Source organism: Canis aureus, chromosome 26, assembly GCF_053574225.1.
Source record: "Canis aureus isolate CA01 chromosome 26, VMU_Caureus_v.1.0, whole genome shotgun sequence".
Classification (NCBI taxonomy): Eukaryota; Metazoa; Chordata; class Mammalia; order Carnivora; family Canidae; genus Canis; species Canis aureus.
Window position 1 is genome coordinate 25,654,379 of NC_135636.1, and position 23,589 is coordinate 25,677,967.

A 23,589-nucleotide genomic window follows, 5' to 3' on the forward strand; every position below is an offset into this window, starting at 1 on the left:
TTCCATTTTACAGCCCAGGAAACCAAAGCACAGAGAGGTTATGTAACTTGCCCAAGATCACACAGCTAGTAGGTGGCAGAGCCGAGATTCGAACCCAGGGCAGCCAGAACCCATGCTCTTAATCATCATGAAGATGAAGAGGAGGGGAAGAAGGGTAAAGAAGGAAAAAGGCAGGACACCTGGGTGGCTCAGTGGTTGAGCACCTCCCTTTGGCCCAGGGCATGATCCTGGAGTCCCGGGATCGAGTCCCACATCGGCCTCCCTGCATGGAGCCTGTTTCTCTCTCTCTGCCTCGGTCTCTGCCTCTCTCTCTCTCTGTGTGTCTCCCATGAATAAATAAATAAAATCTTTAAAAAAAAAAAAAAAGAAGGAAAAAGGCAAGAGAAGGAGAAAAAGGAGAGGAAGGAAAAAAAGAGAAACAAGGAAAGAAAGCAGACATGGGAAGAAAGGCATGGTGGTAAGAATTAAGGAGGAGGGAGAGGTAAGCACTCAGGAGGGAGAGGGGGCCGCCTTCCACCCACCCTCCCCACACCCTCCCCCCAAGCTGCCTACTCTGCTTCCTGAATCACTCACTGGGCAGTCCCGATCCCCACATCAGGGCAGGTGGGTCCTCAGGAAACAGTGGCTTCCCTGAGAGGGGCGCTGTTTCAGCTGCTACCCTGAGGCTGTATCCTTAGACTCCTACCCTCTAGCGTCTGTGCTCCATCACGAGGCTGAGGCCTCAGCTTTGGCAGCAGGCAGTGGGCCTGCACACAACCAAAGGGCTCTCTTGCTCTTCCTCTTAAACATGTCTCCCAGGCATGGCTGCCTGAGGCCCACCACCCTCCTGCAGGGACAGCCTGCGGAGAGCACAGGGGAGAGGAGGGGAGAGCCCAGGCCCAGGGCTCAGCCTCCACCAGGCCCTCCACACAGGCTACATGACCTGCTGAAGCAAACAGCAGCTTAGAGGCTGAGGCACTGCTGATTCCTCCTTGGGGTGCTACATGTCCCTGGGGGCCAGTTGGGGTCTTCGGACTCTGGGGGCCTAAAGTCCGGTTTGGGATAGCCTGGGATCCCTCTCAATTGTGCCCCAATTTAATTCTGTGTGTATCTGAACTTTTCTAGAGGAGAGACTTTGGTTTTCATCAGGCTCTCAAAAGAGGTTAGGTCTCCCCAAAGGTCACTCTGAGACATTCAGATCAAACAGTCAAATGGTGACTTAATGGACCATTTTTAGAAAATCACAGAACCAGGGGGTCTGAATCTTGGGACTCTGAGGGAGGGGGCCTGATGTGTTGTTGTAACCTGTTTATCCCCATCACCTGGCACACAGCAGATGTCCAATAAATATTTGTGATCAAACGAATGAACAAGTTGCAGAAGGCAGAGCAAAACAGACAGAGCCAAGGAAGGATGTGGAGAGGCCCTCCTTATCTGATATTGCAGTACAAATCACCCAAAAACTCAGTGACTCATAACAAGAATCATTTAGTAGGTCTCATGATTTCTCTGGGTCAGGGATTTGAGGCCTGTCTGGCTGGCTGGTTCTGGGGCTGCACTCATCTGAAGGTTTGACTGGGCTGCAGGATCTGCTTCCAAAATGGCTCATTCATAGGACCAGCAAGTCAGCCACAGTAGGAGGGGAGACTTCAGTTCCTTGCCTTACAAGCCTTTCCATGGGCTGCTTGAGTGACTTCCCAGCATGGCAGTTAGCTTCCCCAGCGTGGTTGAACCCGAGACCAAGACAGAAGCTGTGAGATGTTTCATGACCTAGCCTTGGAAGTCACACTCTGCCATCTGCACAAAACCCTACTTGTTACACAGGTCAACAAGGGCCTGAAAATCAGAAGATATTGTGGGGGCCCTTGCAGGGGGTGGAAGCCACAGAGGAGTCAGAGAATCGAGAGGGAATTCTGGGAAAGTCAGAGCCCTGGAGGTGACAGCTCTCCCACAGACAGTGGCCCTGCCCTGCACAGAGTTGGGATCGTGTTTCAAATCCAGTGCTTGACCACACTGGCCAGGCCAGATATCCACTTTCCACCTCATTCCTGGCCATACCTTCCCCTACGATCTCAGCACTCCGGTGCTGATTCCCCATCAGCTCCCTAACAGCAATATGAATTCTCCCACCTGCAAGCCTTTGCTTCTACTCCTTCCTCTGCCTTGAATGCCCTTCTCACTTCCTCTCCTCTCAGGCTATCTCCTCCTGGAAGCCTCCCCAAATGCACCCCTAGATGTACCAGCACCTCACCCAATCCCCAGTGCTGCCCCTAGGTCTATGTAGACCCCTTGTACCTTGTCTGTCTCCCCACTGACCACAAGTGCCCTGAGTTAGCAGGTGGACCCACAGGTGCCCATCACTGCGTGCTGAATGCATGAATGATGGGTGGCTATGACCCACACACACCAGGGAGCCCCTCAGGGCTCAGAGAGGCATTTGAGGCATGGTTAGACCTCACTAGCCCCACTGGCAGATTGTTAGGGGGGCTCCTTCCAGCCCCAAGATTCTGCTATTATACTCACCTCCGGAAACATTCAACAGATGGCACCTTGAAATTAGAAGAGATGGGTCAGAGCAAGGTTTAAATCCCAGAGCCCCCACTTACTTCACTTGCATGATCCAGGAAGTCACTGACCTCTCCATACCTGAGATTCCTCAGTTGTAGAAGAGGCTAATGTGCTTCACCTTCCAGGGTAGTTGCAAGGGATGAACACTATGGCAGGAGAGGGGTTTGAATATTGGCTCTGCTATTGCGTAGATCACTTACTCTTCCAGCGCCTCACTTTTCCTATCTATGAAATGGAGACAGCTCTCTTTGAGTTCTCAGGTTGGTTCTAAAATGGCATTTATCTAGGTAAATGCTCCGCCCAGAGTCTGGCACACTGCAAAGGCCTGTGGCAGCCACAGAAGGGGCCTTTGGTCTCCTTCCAAGAAAGAATGTGTCCTTCGAGTACAGGGTCAGCAGTCAGCTGACAGCCTCCAGGATCCCTCTCAGCTTTTGAGCCAGGGGCCACAGTTTTCCCAGGCAATCCCAGCCAGTGTCCGAGCCAGCACAGGAGCCAGGGCCTGATCCTTGCCGTCTAATGTCAGGCTCTGATAAGGGGTGGACTCTTCTCCAGAGCCCCCTGCTGGGTGGCATTGCCAGCCCTGCACAGCAGCTGAAGCTCTCCCCTGCCGTCTTCCACAGGCACCTGGCCCCAGTAAGCCTCTGACCCTGCTAGCTCCATCTCAGTGTATGCACCAGGGGCCACCCGAACCAGAGGGACCCAAACTGACCCAGAACACCATAGGTGGCAGCTCTCCAAGTGCAACCCAGAGGCAGGGTAGAAGCATCTCCTGGGAACTCGACAGCATGTTCGTGTGAGAATGTCAAGCCCTGATGGCCGTGCAGGGGAGGGATTGTGGAGATGTCACAGTGTCACAGTAGCGGCGTGGCCAGGGCGAGGCTGTGTTTTGTGGGAAGGGGAGAATGCTTTATCTCCGTCTCTCCCCCAGGGTTCCTCCCTCATTTATCCCCCAAATCCAGAGGAGTGAACCAACGGGGCTCCTCCCCACCCCATTCAGGGGAAGGGTCCAGTCCCAATCTCCAGCTGGAGACTTCACAGGCCCTGGGCTTGTGAGGCTGCACGCAGCCGTGCCTTCCTCCCTCCTGCTCCACACCCTCCCTCTCCCTTTCCTCCCCAGGGGCACCCCAGCCCAGCCCGCCTGCCTCCCCTTTGTCTGCCAATCTGTCTCCATTCCAAGATGAGCCCTGGGCTTCTGCCAGCCCGTCTGTGCTCCACCTCTGGACCTACAGGGAGGCCTCTGTGCTCCCAACTGCCTCTCACTTAACCCTGGTGAAAAGGTCCAGGGATGGTTTGTGCTATTGGCCTCCTGGCCCCAGCCTAAGCCAGCCGTCACCACTCCCAGATCTGAAGCCATACTCTCCAAGCTAAGGTGCTTAAAGCCTCACCATGTGACAAGTGAGGAGATGGAGGATGGAGAGATACAGAGGTTTGCCCGAGGTCACGCAGCAAGAAGGGGGAGCAGCCAGGATCTGGACCTTGCTCTCTCTTGTCACCTCATGCCCCAGCAGGTGGCAGGTGACAATAGTGAGGTGGTCATATGTGACAGGGATATTGTTGGCCCTGGGGCCTTTTTAGGAGCGCCAGCCCATCCCTGTGGCACAGTGGTATCCTGTTCTTTCTCTAGTGGGCACGATCCTTGTCTTTCTCCCTGATGCCACAGCTCATCAGATACAGCTCGGAGACAGGCGGACACTTCACTCAGTTGCCTTCGCTTTACTAAACTGGCAGTGGGGTGATGTGCCAGTACCTTCCTTTGTAGGTACCTGGCATATCCCCTGTCCAGCGCTGCCTCCAGGAACCCCAGAATGCGAGGGCCAGAATAACAGTGGCACAAAGGATAGGCACATTTATTGAACACTCACTATGTGGCAGGCCTGGCTGGCAACATTCTCTGCAGACACTGTCCCATGGAACCCTCACCAGGATCCCATGACATATATGCACTTATCCACAGCTTTGGTCATGAGCCTCAGATAGGCTAAGCCTCTAACCCCTAACTGTCCTAAACTCACCCGTCCTTTCTATAGATGGGAAAATTGAGGCCCAAAGAGGTGGCATGATTTCTCCAAGGACATGTGTTTTCCTAGTTAGTGTCAGAGCCTTTCCCAGGCAGCTTACTAAGTGAGAGCACAATCCATTCATACAGCACTTCATGAGTTGTGACTCTTTTCTCCTCTCAGGAAGGCACGGGTTTCTGTTGCTCAACGGTTATCATCTGGAGATTCTTCTATGATATGTCAATATAGTTCGAAGAGCTTGATACTCACTAATTTAATGCTCACAAATACCTTACAAGATGGGTGCATTGATTATCCTGATTTTGCAAATGAGGAAACTGAGGCCAGGGAGCTTAAGTAATCTGCCTAAGGTCACACAGCCAGGATTCAAATTCCAGCTGCTTGAGGTTTTAAATACTATGATGTCCCGTCCTTTTCACAGCTGAAAAATCTGAGGCTCAAGGAGAGGAAATGACTTGCCCATGACCACAGAGCTAGAAAGAGGTGGTGGCCGGACCCCTGCCTCAGAAAATGTCCTTTCTCGTCCATGTTTGCCAATTAACAAATGCTGACTGGGAACTTTCTTTGCCAGAACAACCACAGCAGTTGCCTTGCCCAAAACACACCCATGATACAGAGGGATGAACGGGCTTATGAGGGTACCAGAGGTGGCCGTGGGGGCACCTGGCAGGACACTGACCTACCCTGGGAATAAGGGAAGACTTCCAGAAGTCTGATCCTTGAGTAGAGTCTCCAAGTTCAAGCAGGAACTTTGCCAGGAGGATAGGAAGGAGTGAGGCAACTCAAGCTGAAGAAGAGGCATGTGCAAAGGCCAGCAGTGTGAGAGAGAACGTAAGTGTCAAGAAGAGGTCTATTCAGCCCTGAGTGAGGGTAAGGACAGAAAAGGCTGAACAAGCAGGATTGTAGAATGCCCCTGAGGGAATCAGGACACTGGAGTCCTGGCCACAAATCTGCCCATGTCTCACAGAATGACTTCAGTATTCCCATCCACACAACGGTGGAGGATTGGTGTCTAAGGCCCTGCCGGTTCCACTTTCAGTTGATGAAGTCAGGATGGATTTGAACAGGAGGACTATTTTGATGTGAGGGCAGGAGGCAAGGAAAGAAGGGCATTCTAGAAAGGGAGTCCCACAGGAGCAAAGGTACAGAGGAAAGAAAGTGTTGAAAAGGACAGGAAATGGTTTCTATAAAGGGTCCCTGGAATGGTGTACATAGAGGAAAGCATGCAAGGAAGTCATATCAATCTGGATTCTTCAGTCAAAACTGAAAGAAGAAAAAAAATAGAAATTATTGTTTTATATAACTGAGAAGGCTAGGGCACTGGCTTCAGGTATGGCTGGATCCTGGTGCTGACATGTTACTGTGAGGACCCTGTCTTTCTCTCCATCTTGACTTTGATTTCTTTTTTTTAACTTACCTATTTTAGAGAGAGCATGCATGAGCAGGGGGAAGGGCAGAGGGAGAGAGAGACTCTCAAGCAGACTCCCCTCTGAGTGCAGAGCCAGACATGGAGCTCAATCCCATCACCCTGGGATCATGACCTGAGCTGAAACCAAGAGTCAGACATTTAACTGACTGAGTCATCCCAGTGCCCCTTGACTTTGATTTATTATTTATTTATTTATTCATTTGTTTGTTTGTTTGTTTTTAAGTAGGTTCCATGCCCAGTGTGAGCCCAACATGGTGTTTGAACTCATGACCCTGAGATCAAGGCCTGAGCTTAGATCAAGAATCAGATGTTCAACCAACTGAGCCACCCAGGCAACCCCTGACTTTGATTTTTTTTTCATTGTTAGTTTCACCCTCAGGGAGACTCTAACCTCATGGAGGCAAAGGCAGCCACAATCCATCACACAAAATACACTGGTAAAAAAAAAAAAAAAAGTGCTCAAACCCTCCCATGGCACTATCCTGGACCCTTTCCTTTCCCTCACATCTAACATTTGATTTATCCTCAAATCTTATTGGATCTACCTATAAAAGAGGTTTATTTTTTATTTTTTTAAAGATTTTTATTTATTTATGAGGGACACAATGAGAGAGAGAGAGAGGCAGAGACACAGGCAGAGGGAGAAGCAGGCTCCATAGAGGGAGCCTGGTGTGGGACTCGATCCTGGGTCTCCAGGATCAGGCCCTGGACTGAAGGCAGTGCTAAACCGCTGAGCCACCCGGGCTGCCCTATAAAAAGAGGTTTAGAATCTACTCACTTCTTCCCACCTCCACTGATAACAGCCTGATCCATGCCACCCTATTTATCTCTCTATTTTATCTTTCTATTTATATTTTATCATTTTCTTATGTTGGCTCCACAACCAGCAGAGAGCCCAATGGGGACTCGAACTCACAACCATGAGATCAAGACCTGAGCCAAGATCAAGAGTTAGACACTCAACCAACTGAGCCACCCAGGCACCCCATCTACTTTTTTAAGAATCTATCTATCTATCTATCTATCTATCTATCTATCTATCTATCTATGAGAGAGAGAGAGAGAGAAAATGTGCAAGTGGGCGAGGGGCAGAGGGAGAGGAAGAGAGATAATCTCAAGCAGACTCCCTGCTGAGCATGGAGCCCCACATGGGGCTCTTTCTCAAGACCCTGAGATCATGACCTGGTCCATAATCAAAAGTAAGTTGCTTAACCGATTGAGCCACCCGGATACCCCATATCTATTTTATTTTTTAAATTGAGGTATTATATTCAGGTAGATGAGACCACAACTGGACATGTACATCCAGATTATGAATATTCACACAGTGAGCACATGATGTAACCTCCAAGTAGATCAAGAAGCATAAGAGCACCCCATGAGCCTCCCTCAAGCCCCCTCCTAGTTACTAACTCCCTTAATGTTATATGCGAGTCACCATCATCTGTTGCCTGGTTTAGTGCATCAGTTCCCAGCTGTCTCAAGCTTTCATTATGGCATCTCTCAATTGATTCAGTTACTTCAATCAACTCAGACATCCTGTAAAATATAAGTCAAAAAAATGTTTCCTCTCTTTTCAAAGCCTTCCCATAGCTCCCATTTCATTTGGTATAAAAACCAAAGTTCTTACCATGGCCTGTAAGATCCTACAAAAGCTGTCACTTGTCTCTCTCTTGCCCCCACCCCCAACATCCCCTGATCCATCTATACTGGCTTCTTTCTGTTCTTCAAACATTCTCAGGCACATATTTACAGAGTTGTTGTACTTGCTGTTCCCACTGCCTAGAATCTTCTTCCTCCCCCAGCCCCCATATTGTCATGGTTCATTCCATCACTTCCTTCAAGTTTGTGTTCGAATGTTCCCTTTCAACATCTGCTCCTGCCCAAGATGGAGTATCAGGGATTGGATTTACTCTCCCACTTGAAATAAACAAATAAACTAGGAAAAATATATAAAATGATAGTTTTCAAGACACTGGGCATCAAGCAATAAAGGATAATGATCTCTCACAGATGGGAAGCAAACAAGGTAAGGCCTATGATGGCCTCAGTGTACTGCCTGGGAGGAGTTTCCAGATCCCAGTGCAGGAAAGGGGAACCTAGGTGAAACCCAGAAGATTCCCTGAGTTAAAGAAATTCATCTGAGAGTCCAGGAAGACCAAAGAGAATGAATTTGCAGGACACAGTATTAGAGCAGACAAATCTGATGATTCCATGGATCTGCAGAAAGACCCCCTGGAGTATTAGGCTGAGCACCGGTTGGTGCTTTTGTCCAGTAAAATTACTCTGATTTGGGGAAAAAAACATGGGAGAAGACTAGAGAACAGTGTCCAGCAGTTACATAGGACCAAAAATAGAGCCAAATAGAAAAAAATTATAACCCGTGGGGGACTTGTTACAGTATTCAGGAAGGTCTTGGTAAAGAATTAGCCTTCAGCAGAGCATTGCTCTGGACCCACCCAACAAATCATAAAAGCAAGACTTGAAAGCATCAAACTGTTTCCAGGTAACCTAACTGAATCTCAGAGCAAAACTCAAGAAGATATAGAAATATAAAAATATACAGCATCCAACAAAGGTAAAACTCATAGTGTTTGGCATCCAAACAAAAATTACCAGGTATGCAAAGAAACAAGAAAACATGGCCCATAATGAGGACAATAATGAATCAATGGAAACTGGCCCAGAACTGACACAGAAGTAGTAGACAAGAACATTAAAAGAATGATTAAAACTATATTCTGTATGTTTAAAAGTTAAGGAGACATATGGAAGACACTAAAAGATCTGAATGGAATTTCTAGAAATGAAAACCACAATGTCTGATATTAAAAAAATGCTGGGATTAATGGTTGACTAAACACAGCAGAAGAAAAAAATGAATGAATTTGAAGACATAACGAATAGAAACTATCCAAAATGGAACACAGAGAAGGATAAAAATAATAATCATAGGGATGCCTGGGTGGCTCAGTGGTTGATCCCAGAGTCCTGGGATCTGCCTATGTCCCTGACTCTGCCTATGTCTCTGTCTCTCTATCTCTCATGAATAAATAAAATCTGAAAAAAAAATAATCATAATCATAAAAAATAAAAAAGAAGAGCATCAGGAGCTGTGGAGCAACTTTTAAGCAGCCTAATGTGTAACTGAAGTCCCCAAAGGAAATATCTGAAAAAGAATAGCTGAGAGGTTCCAAATCTGATATAAGGTATAAACTTACAGATCCAATAGGTTCAATAAACCGCAAGCACAAGAGACAGAAATAAGGGCACCTGCATGGCTCAGTTGGTTAAGCCTTCAGGTCAGGTCATGATCCCAGGGTCCTGGGATCAAATTCCACACTGGACTCCCTGCTCAGCAAGGAATCTGCTTCTCCCTCCCCCTGTTCTTGTGCTCTTGCTTACGTTTTGTCTCTCTCGCTCTCTCTTTTGTTCTTTCCCTCCTTCTGAAATAAATAAAATCTTTAAATAAAAAAATAAAAATAATTTAAAAAAAAAAAGACAGAAAATTATCCATCATGATCAAATTGCTCAAAACCAGTGACAAAGAGGAAAATATTTGAAAAACAAAGAAAAAAGATTTGTTAAATACAGAGAAATAAAGATCAGGATAATGGCAGATTTCTTGTTGGATGTGAGCTAGAGGAGAAAATAGAGCAAATCCTTTAACTCAAAGAAAGAAAAAAAATGTGTCAGCAAAAATTCTATACCCAGTTAAAATATCCTTCAAAAATGAAGGTGAGGGCAGCCCGGGTGGCTCAGCGGTTTAGTACTGCCTTCAGCCCAGAGCGTGATCCTGGAGTCCTGGGATCGAGTCCCGCATCCGGCTCCTTGGATGGAGCCTATTTCTCCCTCTGTCTGTGTCTCTGCCTCTCTCTCTCTCTCTCTCTCTCTCTGTGTCTCTCATGAATAAATAACTAAATAAATATTTTTTAAAATGAAAGTGAAATGAAAATGTTTTCAGACACACAAAGTTGAAAGAGTTCTTCACCAATAGATCTGCACTACAAGAAATGATAAATGAAATCCTTTAGACAGAAGAAAAATGATACCAGATGGAAGTACAGATCTACACAAATGAATAAAGAGCACCACAAATGCTAATTCCATGAGTAAGGGGCGCCTGGGTGGCTCAGTGGTTAACCATCTGCCTTCGGCTCAGGGCATGATCCTGGTATCCTGGGATGAAGTCCCTCATCGAGCTCCCTGTGAGGGGCCTGCTTCTCCTTCTGCCTGTGTCTCTGCCTCTCTCTGTGTCTCTCATAAATAAATAAATAAGTAAATAAATAAATAAATAAATAAATAAATAAAATCTTTTTAAAAAATTACATGAGCAAATATATGTTTTTATTATTTAAATGTCTTTAGAAGACAATTTACTGTTTAAACAACAATAATATTTTGTGAAGTTGTAATATCTACATAAGTAAAATGTAGGACAACAAAACCAAAATCAGGAGGAAAAGGAAATGTACTATTATATGGTCCTTATACTATACATGAAGTGGTATAATATCACTTGACCATAGGCTAAGGTTGGTTAGAGGTATATACTATAAATCCTAAACACTGAAATAACAAAATGAAGAACTATAGCTAGTAAACCAACAAAAGAGGTAAAATGGAATAATAAAAAATGCTCAATTAATCAAAAATAAGGCAGAAAAATAAGAAAAAGGAAATGAACAGCAGATAGGACAAATGGAAAACAAATAGAGAGCAAACAAATGGACTTAAATCTAACCATATCAATAATCACATTAAATGCAAATGGTCTAAACATCCCCAGTTAAAAAGTAGAGACTGTCAGATTGGATTTTTTTAAAGGACCCGAATATGTGTCACCTACAAAAAACAAAATAACTACTTTAAATATAAAGACACAAGTTGGGGATCCCTGGGTGGCACAGCGGTTTGGCGCCTGCCTTTGGCCCAGGGCGCGATCCTGGAGACCCGGGATCGAATCCCACATCGGGCTCCCGGTGCATGGAGCCTGCTTCTCCCTCTGCCTGTGTCTCTGCCTCTCTCTCTCTCTCTGTGACTATCATAAATAAATAAAAATTAAAAAAAAATAAATAAAGACACAAGTTAAAAGTACAAGGATAAAAAAAAAAATATCATCCTAGCACTAATCAAAAGAACATTAAGTGGCTTAAACAACAGAAACTTATTTCCTCATATTTATGCAGGCTGGAAGCCCAAGATCAAAATATCAATAAGTTTGTTTCTTCTTGGGTCTCTTTGGCTTGCAGATGGCCACCTTCTCACTGTGTCTTAATATGGTCTTTCCTCTGCACACATCCTTGTGTCTATTTGTGCGTCCAAATTTCCTCTTCTTTTTTTTTTAAGATTTTTATCTATTCATTCATGAGAGACACAGAGAGAGAGGCAGAGGGAGAAGCAGGCTCCCTGCAAAGAGCCTGATGCAGGACTTGATCCCAGGACCCCAGGATCACAACCTGAGCCGAAGGCAAACGCTCAACCACTTAGCCACCCAGGCATCCTTCCTCTTCTTATTAACATTTATGTATGTATGTATGCATTAGAGAGAGAGCCTGTGAAGGGGAGGGGCAGAAGGAGAAAGAGAGAGAAAATCATTAGCAGGCTCCACATCCAGCACAGAGCCCAAAATAGGCTGGATCCCATCAGCCTTGATTTCATGACCTGAACCAAAATCAAGAGTCAGATGCTTAACTGACTGAGCCACCCAGGCATCCCCCAAATTTCCTCTTGTATGGATACCAGTCAGATTGGATTAGGACCCATCCTAAAGGCCTCATTTTAACTTATTTACCATAGCAAAAGCCCTATCAACAAAATATAGTCAATGTCCTGAGGTAGTGGGGGTTAGGCCTTCAATATATGAATTTGGGGGGGGGGGACACAATTCAGCTCATAACAGTAAGGGAAGGGGAAAAGGATGGGGAAAAAAAAAAAAACCCAAAGATACACACAGGCAAAGAAAAGCACACGTCAAATACCTAGTCTAAGGCCAACATTAAATCATAGTGAACTCTTAATGATCCAACTCCTAAAAGGATTCAAATATATACTTAAAAAAGAAAAAGAATATTGAGTGGCTACTTTAATATCAAACAAAAGTAATTTCAGAGCAAAGAGTCTTACCAGGGATAGACAGAAGGTCATTTTATCATGAATAAGAGATCAATTAATCAAAAGCATGTAACATTTTAAATGTTTATGTCCCTAATGGCAGAGATTCAAAATACATGAAGCAAAAACTGATTGACTTGCAAGGAGGAATAAATCCACAATTATAGACTGAGATTTCAAATCTCAATAATTGAAAGAACAAATAGAAAATCAAATGTCACCTTCTTAGTGTGTCCTACCTTGACCATCAATTTTAATTGCAACCTCTCCCTCCCTACCCATCTCTCCCACACACATCGCCTAATAAGATATTTATTTTAATTAATTTATTTGTAGAATGCCTAGAACAGTGTCTGACACTTAGAAGATTCTCAAAAAAAATCTGTTTAATAAAACCATGATTGAAAAAAAAACATGATTAAAAGACTGTTAACTGCTGTTATTATGACTAGTATTATATGACTTTGCATGTGGTCTTGTTTTTTAAAGGATTTTATTTATTTTAGAGCGAGCTAGTGAATGGGGGGGGCAGGGGGGAGGGATAGGGAGAGAATTTCAAGCAGACACAGGGCTTGATCCCCTACCCAGAGATTATGACCTGAGTGGAAATCAAGAGTCAACGCTTAACTGACTGAGCCACCCAGGCACCCTGTGATTTGCATGTAGTCTTTATTGTGGTTTCAATGGTTAGAACCCAACAAGATCAATACGAGGCCCAGAATTCTAGAACATAGTAACAGAATTCCAGAATGTCTGAGTAAGACGCATAGAATGTCAATAGTCCAGAAAATCAAAAGTCTACAACGTTAGAAATTGGGGAATGTCTTGAGCCAGAACATCAGAATTGGGACGAGGGTTGATGAGGGATCTAAACCTGCAGGGTGGGGGGAGTGTGTGGTTCAGAGGGGGGTTGTTCAGAGTTAAACAGCATTTTTCCTATTATTCCTCCACTGGTTCTGGAGTGTCCCCTAATGGTATTCATCCAGAGGTGTATACCCAGCTAACTGAGTCAGCTCATCAGAGGGACTGAGAAGCTATCCACCCATGGCCTCAGGGGCTGTGGGAATGAGGGGAGCGAGGGGGTGGGGGTGGAGAGGGAAGCTGTATTTCTTATTTCTCCATTTTAATTCAGCTCCTGCTCACGAGGCCCCTTCTGGACAGTGGGCCCGTGAGGCCTTTCAGTCACGCAAGACTGGAGGCTGTCATTATCAGAGGGAGCCACCACTACCAGCTCCACAGGAATAAGAGGGAGAGGCCTGCCCATCATCCCAGGGAACCCTGCCCCATGGCCCCACACTGGCTAGGCAAGCTGGGTCCTAGGAAGTAGGAGGTAAAGTGCACAGGGTGTAGAGCTCTTGGCTGAGGAGAAGAGCCTTCACTGCTGGGGTCACGGTAGGGGGTGTCCAGCAAGTAGAGTCTGCACACATCATCAGTTGTTCTGCTTTGCTTCTACCTACAGTGCTTGTCACCCACTGAACGTCCCAACTTATGTGTTTATCCATCTCCCAAACCAGATTGTGAGTCGGTGAGGACAGCAAACAGCTTCTGCTTTGCTCATGCTGTCCTCACCGAGTGGTGCAGCTGTGGACTCTGCCCACACCAAGTTTTCCATCCATGTTGCTGGTGGACTGCACAGATGAAGTCACTTCTTCAGCCCCCATGCACAGGGATTCTTCCAACCTGTGGTCACAGACTCTGGGAGCACTAGTGAAGGCTGGGCATCCTCTGCATACACACTGGCATGCTGGTGCAGACACTTCCCAAGGACCACAGACACTTCCCTGCCCCCACACCTCCACTCCTAGCCCCAAGCTCTGCAGAGACCCCACATTTTGAGCCCATGCCCAGGCACCACTCTACTCCACTGCCCAGGAGAGTGATGAATCTCAAAGGCCTGTTTCCAACATCATCTTTCACCCATCAGTTTTCAACTGTGGTCCTGTGCCCATCCAGGGAAAACCACAGAAAATACCAAGAACCAACACTTGTGAGCACGCTCTGTGTGCGCAGTGCTGTGCCAACCTGGTCCCCGCCCATCACCTCCACCACCCCAGGGCACAGAGTCCTTCCCTGACACTCAGGGAGTGAGTGGGGAGCATTTCTCTGAACCCCCATTCTGAACCCCTTGCCATGGGCCTCTACAAGGGCCCCCGATTTACTCCCCATTTAGGACCGGGGTTCTCAACATTATCGGAATCAGGCTGCCTTTTCAGAGGCTGGGTCAACTGCTGGCAAAACCCCAGGAAATTGCACAAAGAGGCACGATTTATCAGGCAAATTCCCAGGGACTCTCCCCCCTCCCCCAAACTTCCACTCTAGCCATGGAAGCCTGCAGACCCTCAAGCTAAGAACCAGGCGTTACCACCTGGGGTACAGGATGGGTGGCGGGTCCCCTCTTTTTTTTGGACACTGATGGGAGCCCCCCCCCATTCCTCAGACTGCCGCTGCGCTTCGCAGCCCCCTTCTTAATTATCACCGCGCTGCTTAATTGGGCGGCCCCGCGAGCGCGTGCGTGCGTGTGTGTGTGTGTGTGTGTGTGTCTCGGGGGCTCGGGGGCGTCACTCCTCACACATGGGGCGGCCGGGTGGAGTGGGGGTGCTGGCTCCCTGCCCAGGAGCGAGACCCCTCCCCCCAGCCCCCCGGCCGCTGAGGATTGTGCAGCTCAAACAGATGGACCGAGCCGAAGGGGCGGGGGCGCGCTGACGGGGTGCGAGACGGCAGCGCGGCGGCCGGGCCTCCCGGAGCCCTGACAAAGGCGGGGGCCGGCGGCGCGGGGCGCCTTATCAGCGCGAGCAGACCGGGCGGCCGGGCGGGCACCCGCGGCCCGCGTGCAGGCGCACAAAGGCCCGGGGCCGCGCGGGGGGGCGGGGGGCGCGAAGATTAATTGCCCAATCAAGTTGTCGGCGCGGGGCGGGGGCGGGGCCGCGGCCCCTGGGGACGCGGGGCGGCGCATAATGAAGTGTGCAAAAAGTTAATTTGCTCCGCGACTCGCTGCTCGCCACAATCAAAGGCTGGCGGCGAGGAAGGGAGGAGTGAGGAGTGTGCCCCCCGCCCCAGCTTGCGATCGGGGCAGGCGGCCGGGGGAGGGGGAGAGCCGGGCACACACCGCGCCCCCCCCCACCGCGGGAGGGGAGCGGAGGTCTCCAGACGTGCTCTCGACCCCCACTTCCGCCCGCGGGCCCCGTCCGGTTCCCTCTCCTGAGCGCACAATGGTTGACATTTCTGGAGCGCTCGCTCTGTGCCGGGCACCGCGCCAAGCGCTTCCTGGTGTGATCTTCTTTGGTCTCACAACCTGAGGAGGTAGGGCTAGTGAGCTGGGCATCCCGTTTTGCAGTGGAGGAGCCCGGGGCACAGAGACGCTAAGGAAGTGCTTGCTCCAAGGTCACACACAGGACCCTTACAGGGTCAGAGCCCTAGGTGGAAAATGTCACCGTGGAAAGTGTCAAAGACAAAATACACCAGCAGACAATGCAGGGGAGGGGATGGTTTTACCCAAGCTATTGCAGTACAGAGGGCACCAGAGATCCCAGGATCAAGGTGTCCAGCCAGGGGACATTTGCCTTAGACCTGCCTGGAGGAGCACACAGGTTACAGGTGGGGAATTTAGACCTGGCTCCTTGGTCAGCTGAACAGGAAATGTTTGCTTCTCCTTTCAGATGGGACACACAGCTCTAATCTCAACTAATCAACCATGAGATAAAGAATGGGAAGAGGAGGGTCTTTGTCTTTAACAGGAGGTTCAGGTAAAAAAGGAAAGGTCACAGGCAAACAAGGAAGTCATCTGAGTCTTAAGGACAGTCATGAGAAAGATGGACAAGTCTTACCTGAATCACATGAGGAAGCTGTTTGCTTGTGGTAAACCATTGCTCTGAACACAGAAGAGTAGTGGGATTTCAGAAAACAAAAGGTTAGAGGAATTTCTTAACCATCACTGTTTTCCAGGAGCACAGGTCTTGGGTAAAGTCTAACATTGTTGAAAGGTTGGCTGATAGCATAGGTAGAGGTATGGTACCTTGTAAGAGCAGCTTTGACAAGTGGCTCAGAGCCACTGCCTGGTGAGGAACTCATTCTTAGCAAATATAAATGCCTTTTTAGTCATTTCCCTGGACACATAGTTTTGGACAAGTCATGTAACCTCTCCTTCATAAAAAGGGAGCGATAGTATCCCACCTTACAGGATACTATTATCAGCGAAAGCATTAAACAGCAAGCACAAAGCAAAGCACGTGGAATGTGGTAGGTTGCTCAATTAATGTTAGCTAGGAGTACTACTATTTTCTCAAAAAGGACCGGTGTCAGGATTTGAATTCAAGCTACATGGTTTCAGAGACTGCAAGCTCACCACCAGGTACACTGTCAGATCTCCACATATTTATTCAGTCCCCAAACTCCAAACATATCCCAAACCTGTGGCCTCAGTACTGGGTGTTCTGATAAGTAAAGGAGAAGACCCTGCCCACCCTAGGCGGCTCGTCCTGTGAGGCAGGCCAACCCTAAATGGAAATGGCACAGAAAAAAAAAAAAAAAGGAAATGGCACAGAAGACATGGTGGCCATGAGAGCTCAGGGGAAGAACCAAACCTGGATTTAGGGACAGTTTGGGGATCCTGGACATTGTGTCCCGAATGTCCACAGACCAGTTGGCACAGAGGAGCAGCTGCTGCAGCCCCTGGCCCCTTCAGACTCCTCAAGAAGTGGCTTCCAGGATGGGTTCACCACCTGGCACTGACTGGTGGCTTCTCAGTCTTGGTTCTCTGACCCACTGCCCAGGGCTGTCTCTGGGCCCAGGCAGGATCAAGAGAGGGAGGGAGCCCTTGAGGGTGACAGGAGCCAGGCGTGCAGGAAAGAAGAGGCAGGGTTACAACCAAACCAAGATTTATGGGCCCCAATCATAATAATGAAAGAAAGAAAGAAAAAAGGGACGCGTGTTCGGCAATGCCCAGGGACCAGGATTGCTGCCCTGTTACCAAAAATGTCGAAGCTCTCGACTCTGCAAATTAGCATAAAACATGCTGTTTTGCATCAATTTGCATGTCATTTGCATGTTAATGACTTGACGCCACAATGCACCCAGTCCCCCAAGCAGCTTCTGGTCCTCGCTTTTCTCCTCGCCCCTGCCCCTTGTCTTGCATTGAGAAAACCAGGAAATCTGAGTTCTAAGCTAGGCTGGGCAACTCACTCCCTGTGGGGCCTGGGCTAGTCCCTGCCTCTGAGTCTCAGTTTCCCTGACTGTGAGCCGAAGGAGACAAACTGAGCAAGGGTTTTTAAATTATGCTCCAGTAGCCCCCTTGGGGGCTGCAGACCCAGAGACGGTGGAGCAGGTGGGGCGGGTGCCCCCCCTTCCATCCCTTCGGAACAGCTGGGGCTCTGAGTAAAATTTCTCTTCAGCAATGCAGAGCTTCTCTGTTAAAAACAAAGACCAAAAAGTTTACAAACAAACGGACTTACTTATTTCCAGCAAGTCTTTCTAGTACAACATTCTCCAAAGATTTGAATAGCAGTAACAATCAGAGTTAAAATATATAGCACTTAGCATGTGGCAGGCCCTGTTCCAAGCAGCAGCTACTCATAACTCTATCTTGACACACAACCCTTGAAGTACATACTGTTATTGTACCCCCATTTTATAGGTAGGTAAAAAGAGACACCAAAAGGCTGAGTAACTTAGCTAAGTTCAAACAGTCACAAGGTGGGAGAGTGAACAGTCAGATAGCCTGGCTCTGGAATTTACACGATGAGTTTAGCCAGGTCAACTCTTCCGTCATACAGATGAAATTGAGGCCCAGAGAGGGAAAGAACATTTCTAAGCATAGCAACTAAACTGGCATTTGAACCTTGCCTGAGCCCCCAGGTTCTTTGCCAGAGAAGGGAGGTCCAGGATTTCAAAGATGCTCAGGACACTTCTCTCTTGGTCCAATGGACTTGCCAGGATGAGCGGTAAAGTTTCTTCCCTGGCCACCACCCCCAGAGCCTGCTTCCTCCTCTTCAGCCAGCCTAGTACCAGCTGGTAGACTTCAGGGAATAGGCTCCAGAACCAGCCAGGACGAGCCCCTAAATCAAGGCAGCCAGCAGGCCAGTGAGAGCACCAGGTGTGCCCATCAGAGCCAGCACACAATGCCCTGCCCGGCTGTGCAGGTGGAGGCACCGCTGAGGGGGACTCCACTGCAGGGGGCTGGGGGGCTGTATCTCTGTGGAGGCAGGCGTGCCAGGCCAGCAGGTGCTCAGCCCCCACCCCTTGGGATCCGGCTGGGAAACCCCCAGATGCAGAGATGACTGGCCTTCCTGAGCAGTGCCCCACAGGGGGCCAGTCATCCCTTTCTCTACACAGTGCTCCTCCATGGCACCCCGGCCATCCCTCCTGCCAACCTCTCCCTCTAAAATGCCCCCTCCCACCCTGCTCCAACCACCCTGGCCTCCTCTCAGCCCCTCCCACACCCCCAAGCTCTGTCCTACCTCTGCATCTTGGCAGCGGCCTGTTCCCTCTACCTGGCCCCTTCACACTCTTCAGGTCTCAGCTCAAGAGCCACCTCCTCAGAGAGGTCTTACCTGATCACCCCATCTAGAGTTAACCACCACTGCCTCCCCTGCCCCTCACTCCCTGGCATTTAACCTTGTTTTCTTCCCAGCCGTTATTAGCTGAATTTATTTTGTTTCCTTAAGTGCCGCCTCATGTAGTGCCAGTCTCCACCACTAGACTCTCGCTCCAGGAGAGTCAGGACTGGCTCTGTCTTACAGAAATATGGTTCTCAATAAATATTTGTTGAAGGAAGGAAAAAAAAGAGGGAAAACAGTAGCTGCCACTGATCTTTTTGGTTAGTGTTGGTCTCCCCTTCCCCCATCCCGCCCTAGACCATCAGCTCCACGGGAGACAGGGATTTATGCCTGTTTTCTTCATGGCTGTGATTCCAGAAGCTAGCACAGTGCTTGGTACACAGTAGGTGCTCAATAAATTTCTGTGGCATGAATTGAGCAAAGTGTGCCAGGTCTTTGCACTGGGAGGCAGGAAACTCAGATCCCTTCCTAGCAAGTCACTGATGGGGTGTAGGACCCTTAGCAAGTTCTTCCTCCAGGGACTCCAGTTTCCCCATCTGAAAGCTGGACTTTAAAATCCCTGCCACTTTCGTCAGGACTATGGAGGGTTGGGTGCGGCCCACCTCACTCACTCCCTAGAGAAGGCAGATGGGGCAGATACAGGCAAACCTGGATTCTAAACAAGGCATGGCTAGCAGGTGGCTGTGTGACCTTGAGGAAATCACTGTCCTTCTCTGAGCCTCCATTTTCTTCATTTGCAAAAGGGGCACAGTAGCTGTGAGGACTATATGAGACAATGGAAGGGAAAGGGATGTGCCAACTGTAAAGTGCTATGCCTGTGCAAGGCATTTCCCATCAGCCAGGCCATGCAGCAGAGTGGTCACTATGTGGCTCCACCCAGCACACACTCTGTTTCTTTATCTGTAAAGGAGGCTCCCGATAATGCTGGCCTCCCCTTGGCTGTTGTGAGGATTAAAATGAGAAAGTGTGTGTGGATGTACCGGGCACAGAGTAGGGGTTTTAGAGCCACAGACCTATTAACTGTTTATTTGGATTTCCCAAATAATCAGCACAAGGGAGACCCAGGGAGAGGGTGGGGGTGGGCATGGTTTGAGTTCAGTGCTCGGGGTGGATCAGGGAGGATGAGGCTGGGGAGATGGGCCGGGTGAGACCAGGCAGCCAGCCCTGGGAGCTTAATGGAGACTTTAACCTTGATCATGGAAGCAGAGGGAGCTACAGAATGATTTTAAGCTGCAAATAAAATAACCTGATCTGAGTTTTAGAGCATTCCCTCCAGCTGCTAGGGATGGCTGGTAGTTCCCCATGCTCCCTACCTCCCTTGCCCTTAGTATTAGAACCCCAAGATATAGCTGGGCACATGGATACCCAGAAGAGAGACTCCCAGTTAGGGGTGGCTATGTGGCTCCATTCCAGCCAACAGGAGGTAAGGAAACCACCACATGCAATTTCCTGGAGAGATCTTTGAGGAGAGGAGGGAACATTTTTTCCCTTTTCTTCCTTCCCTTTGGCTGGAATCTGGACTTGGTAGCTGGAGAATGTGCAGCCATTTTGGACCAAGGTGTTAAGGATGGTGGAGCAACAAGATAGAAGGAGCCTGGGTCCCCAAGGACTGAGGAGCCACCTGGTCAGCCTGCCTCTCGACTGTTCATAAGAAAAAGAAATCAGTGTTTGTCTCCTGTAAGTCACTCTTCTTTTGGGCTCTCTGCCACTCACGGCCAACTCCAAAACAAACACGTCCCGTTAGCACAGATGATCTTGGAGCTCTGTGGCCAACCTTGAGATGTATGGGGCAGAGGACCCTGCCCAGGCTGCCCTGCTCAGCCCAACTGGGGCACAGCCCAGCTCAGTCCAACTGGCTGGCATCCCCAGCTGGACATGGCTCTGACAGGTACAGAGCTCCTAGGGGCCTGAGACCAGGGATCCCGCTGCTGTCCTCACAGCTTTGACAGGCACGGCAGAAAGGACAAAGACAATGGCAGGGTGGGATTTCTGTCCACAGAAGCTACCTCCAGCTCCTTATTACCCACCCTCCCCAAGACACCCCAGGGGGCTTTTTAGTGTCCTCTCCTGATCTCACAAATTCTACCTCGGCGCCTTCCCCAGGCCCCCCAGGACCCTGGAGATGATGTCCGGTCACCTCTCTGGCCCACCAGGGTTTGCAGGATGTGGCGATTCTTCAGTGCACAGTTTCGAGTCAGACCACAGACACAAATCCCAGCTCTGCCTCTTAGGAGCTCTGTGACTTCGGGCAACCTGCTAAAGCATTTTCAGACTTTACTCCCTTATATATGAAAGGGAAATGATTAGAACAGCTACTTCCTTTTGTTGTGGAGCTTCAGTGAGTCAGGGTGGCGGTTCCAGTTATTCACTGCTGTGTAACAAACCACCCCAAAACACAGTGTCCGTAGTCAAGTCCCTTGCGCTCACAGGCTCTTAGGGGTCAGGGATTCAGACAGAGCACACTGGAGACGCTTTCCTCCTATTCTACGGTGTCTCGGAGACAGTTGATGCTTGGCGGCCAGAATCATCTAGAGGTGTCTTCCCTTACATGTCTCGCAATCCAGACTAGTTCAGCTAAAGCTATCAGCCGGAACACATCTGTGTGGCCTCTCCTTGGGTCCTGGGCTTCCTCACAGCATGGTGGCTGGGTTCCAAGAGTGAGTGTCCCCTGAGACCCAACCAGAAGTGACATGGCCACTTCCAACCTGTCCTCAGACGTCATACAGTGTCACTTCTGCCACAGTTTGTTCTTGGAAACAATCATAGGAAGAACATAGATCCCATTTCTTGATGAGAAGAATATCAAGGAATTTGCAACCATAATTTAAAATGGCTTACACGATGCCTGGCTCATCACAAGCATCCAGTAAACGGTAACTGGGAGAAGTAATATAATAACATCAGGGTTTGATTTTTGTGTTGAAATAGTCATATCAAGTGACGCTAGGCATAAAGGGGTTAATGAAGGAGGCACCAGGATAGGTGTCTAGAACCTGATAGCCCCACTAAGCCAGAACCAGCACTGAAAGATAAAGTTTGGATAATAAGAGCTAATATGTCTTGGGTGCTTACTAGATGCCAGGCACTGAGCCAAGCACTTCCCATGCCTGATTGTATATAATCCACAAAGCAATCCAAGGGCTAGGTCCTATCATTATGTCCATTTATTGATGAGGAGTCAGAGGCTCAGAGAGGTAAAGGGTCTTGCCCAAGGCCACACAGCTAGGAAGAGGCACCACCAGGATTTGAACTCAGGCAGCGTGTTGTCAGAGCTGGTCCTCACTTCCCAAGATGAAGCTGGGCAACAGCCAGCCTGCCAGGTGGAACAGGCCGTCCTGACTGTTTGGTGACAGACAGGGAGGGCTTGTACTGCTGGACGGAGAGCCAGGACCAGGAGGTTTGTCAGCTGTAAGCCCACAGTCACAGGCTGGGGGAATAGGGCCAAGACCTCCGTCTGGAAGGATGGAGGAGGGAGGGAGTAAAGAGAACCCGAAAGCAAAGCAGAGCCCCCCTCCAGAGGCAGCAAAGCACTGCCTGGAGTGAGTCATGGGAGCTGAGCCTCAGGATCACATGGGGCCCTGACCTCTGCTCCCTGGTGCCCTGGCGAGGCCGTCACTGGTCCCCCACCTGGACCAGAGCTCAGCCTGCTACTGGAGGACAGGAGGCCTCAGCTGTAGGGGAGGAGCAGCAGGGCGGGGAGGGGAACACCACTGGAGGCGACAGCCAGGAAAGGTCACAGAGGGGACTCCCAACAGCTCTGGGTCTGTAAAGGCAACCGGCACACCTGCAGGGGATCCAGACGGCTCTCCCTGGCGCCCTCTGGCCTTGACTTTTCTTCTCTTCGTGACTACTCCCCGTTCCCTCCCTTCTCTCTGTATTTCCATCCACCCCTGCTTCCATTTCTTCCTTCTTCTATCCCTTCTTCCATTCCTTTCTTTCATATTTCCCTCCTTCTGCCCTCATTTCCTTTCGCCTTCCTTCTCTCCTTGCTTCCATTCCTTCCCCACTATGAGATCTCATAGGGAGAAGCTCCTCTCCAAAGGCAGGGGAAACGCGGGCTCAACCCAGTCACAACCACGGACTTCACCATAAAATGAAACAGGATTCCTAAGCCATCACAAAACCAGTCCTAACAGTGCCATGGGTCTGTGATGACCTCCTTCGTCTCTCCCAAAATCAGATGAGGGATGTCAACTCCTCCCCACTCCCAAGTCAGGGATTGTCTCCCAAAACACCTGAGTGTGCTGAGTATTGCTGGTAAGGAGCTTTTGGGGGGGCCCTGGATCACAAGCCCATTCACCTTGGACTCACAATAAGCCCCTCTGAGCGTTGTTGGTTTTCTTGGCTGAAACAACTCCACGGGTTGAGAAGAAGGTAAGATGGGATGCCACACACTTGTACACACTCACAGGAGTGCTTCCGCCCTGCCCGGTCCCTTGCTGGCACAGGCCAATGACCTTTCTCCCAGGTCCGTGGGGTAGAGCCAACTCCCAGCTGATGTTGGCAAGCGGCTGGGAGGGTGGACCAGCAGGCTGTCAGGGCCGGCCTTGTGCCCAGAGAACCTTCTGTGCCACTGTTCCTCGGCCAGGCAGGCCCAACCCACCGGCCACTTCCTGTACCCCGACAGGACAGGGCTGTAGGCCCCTCCTCTCTCGCATCTCACTCAGCTGACCACAGTGGCCACCCTCCTCCCTCCAGGCCCAGGAAACAGAAGTCTCCAATATAAATGCAAATTCACTGCAGTCCCCAGTCTCAGGCTGGCAGCCCCAGCATGTGCTGCAGGCTGGGGACCAGAGCTGACACTGGCCTAGAGGAGATAAGGCCCTTCTGGGCTACCCCCGCCCCTGGCCCTGCCCACTCCTCAGTCTGTCAGCTCCACACACACCCCAGGGAGCCCCAGCTCTTCCTCTCTGCTGCCCCATAAGGCCTG

At 49.3% G+C, this 23,589-nt stretch overlaps 1 protein-coding gene across 13 annotated transcripts in view; it reads right to left on the minus strand.

The window, feature by feature from the left end:
* The window catches only part of FAM110A (family with sequence similarity 110 member A), a 146,160-nt gene that overhangs the window by 77,295 nt on the left and 45,276 nt on the right, over nucleotides 1-23,589 (minus strand). For 2 of the 13 annotated variants that reach the window (XR_013365109.1, XR_013365097.1), the window contains 3 exons: nucleotides 5,249-5,828; nucleotides 3,257-3,426; nucleotides 2,616-2,772 (listed from right to left, as the gene is read on the minus strand). The exons of 8 other annotated variants lie outside the window; for them this stretch is intronic. The gene's annotated coding sequence lies outside the window, so the exon portion shown is untranslated. The remainder of the gene's footprint in view (nucleotides 1-2,615; nucleotides 2,773-3,256; nucleotides 3,427-5,248; nucleotides 5,829-23,589) is intronic. 3 more of the 13 variants (XR_013365098.1, XR_013365101.1, XR_013365100.1) reach the window with 3 other exon arrangements.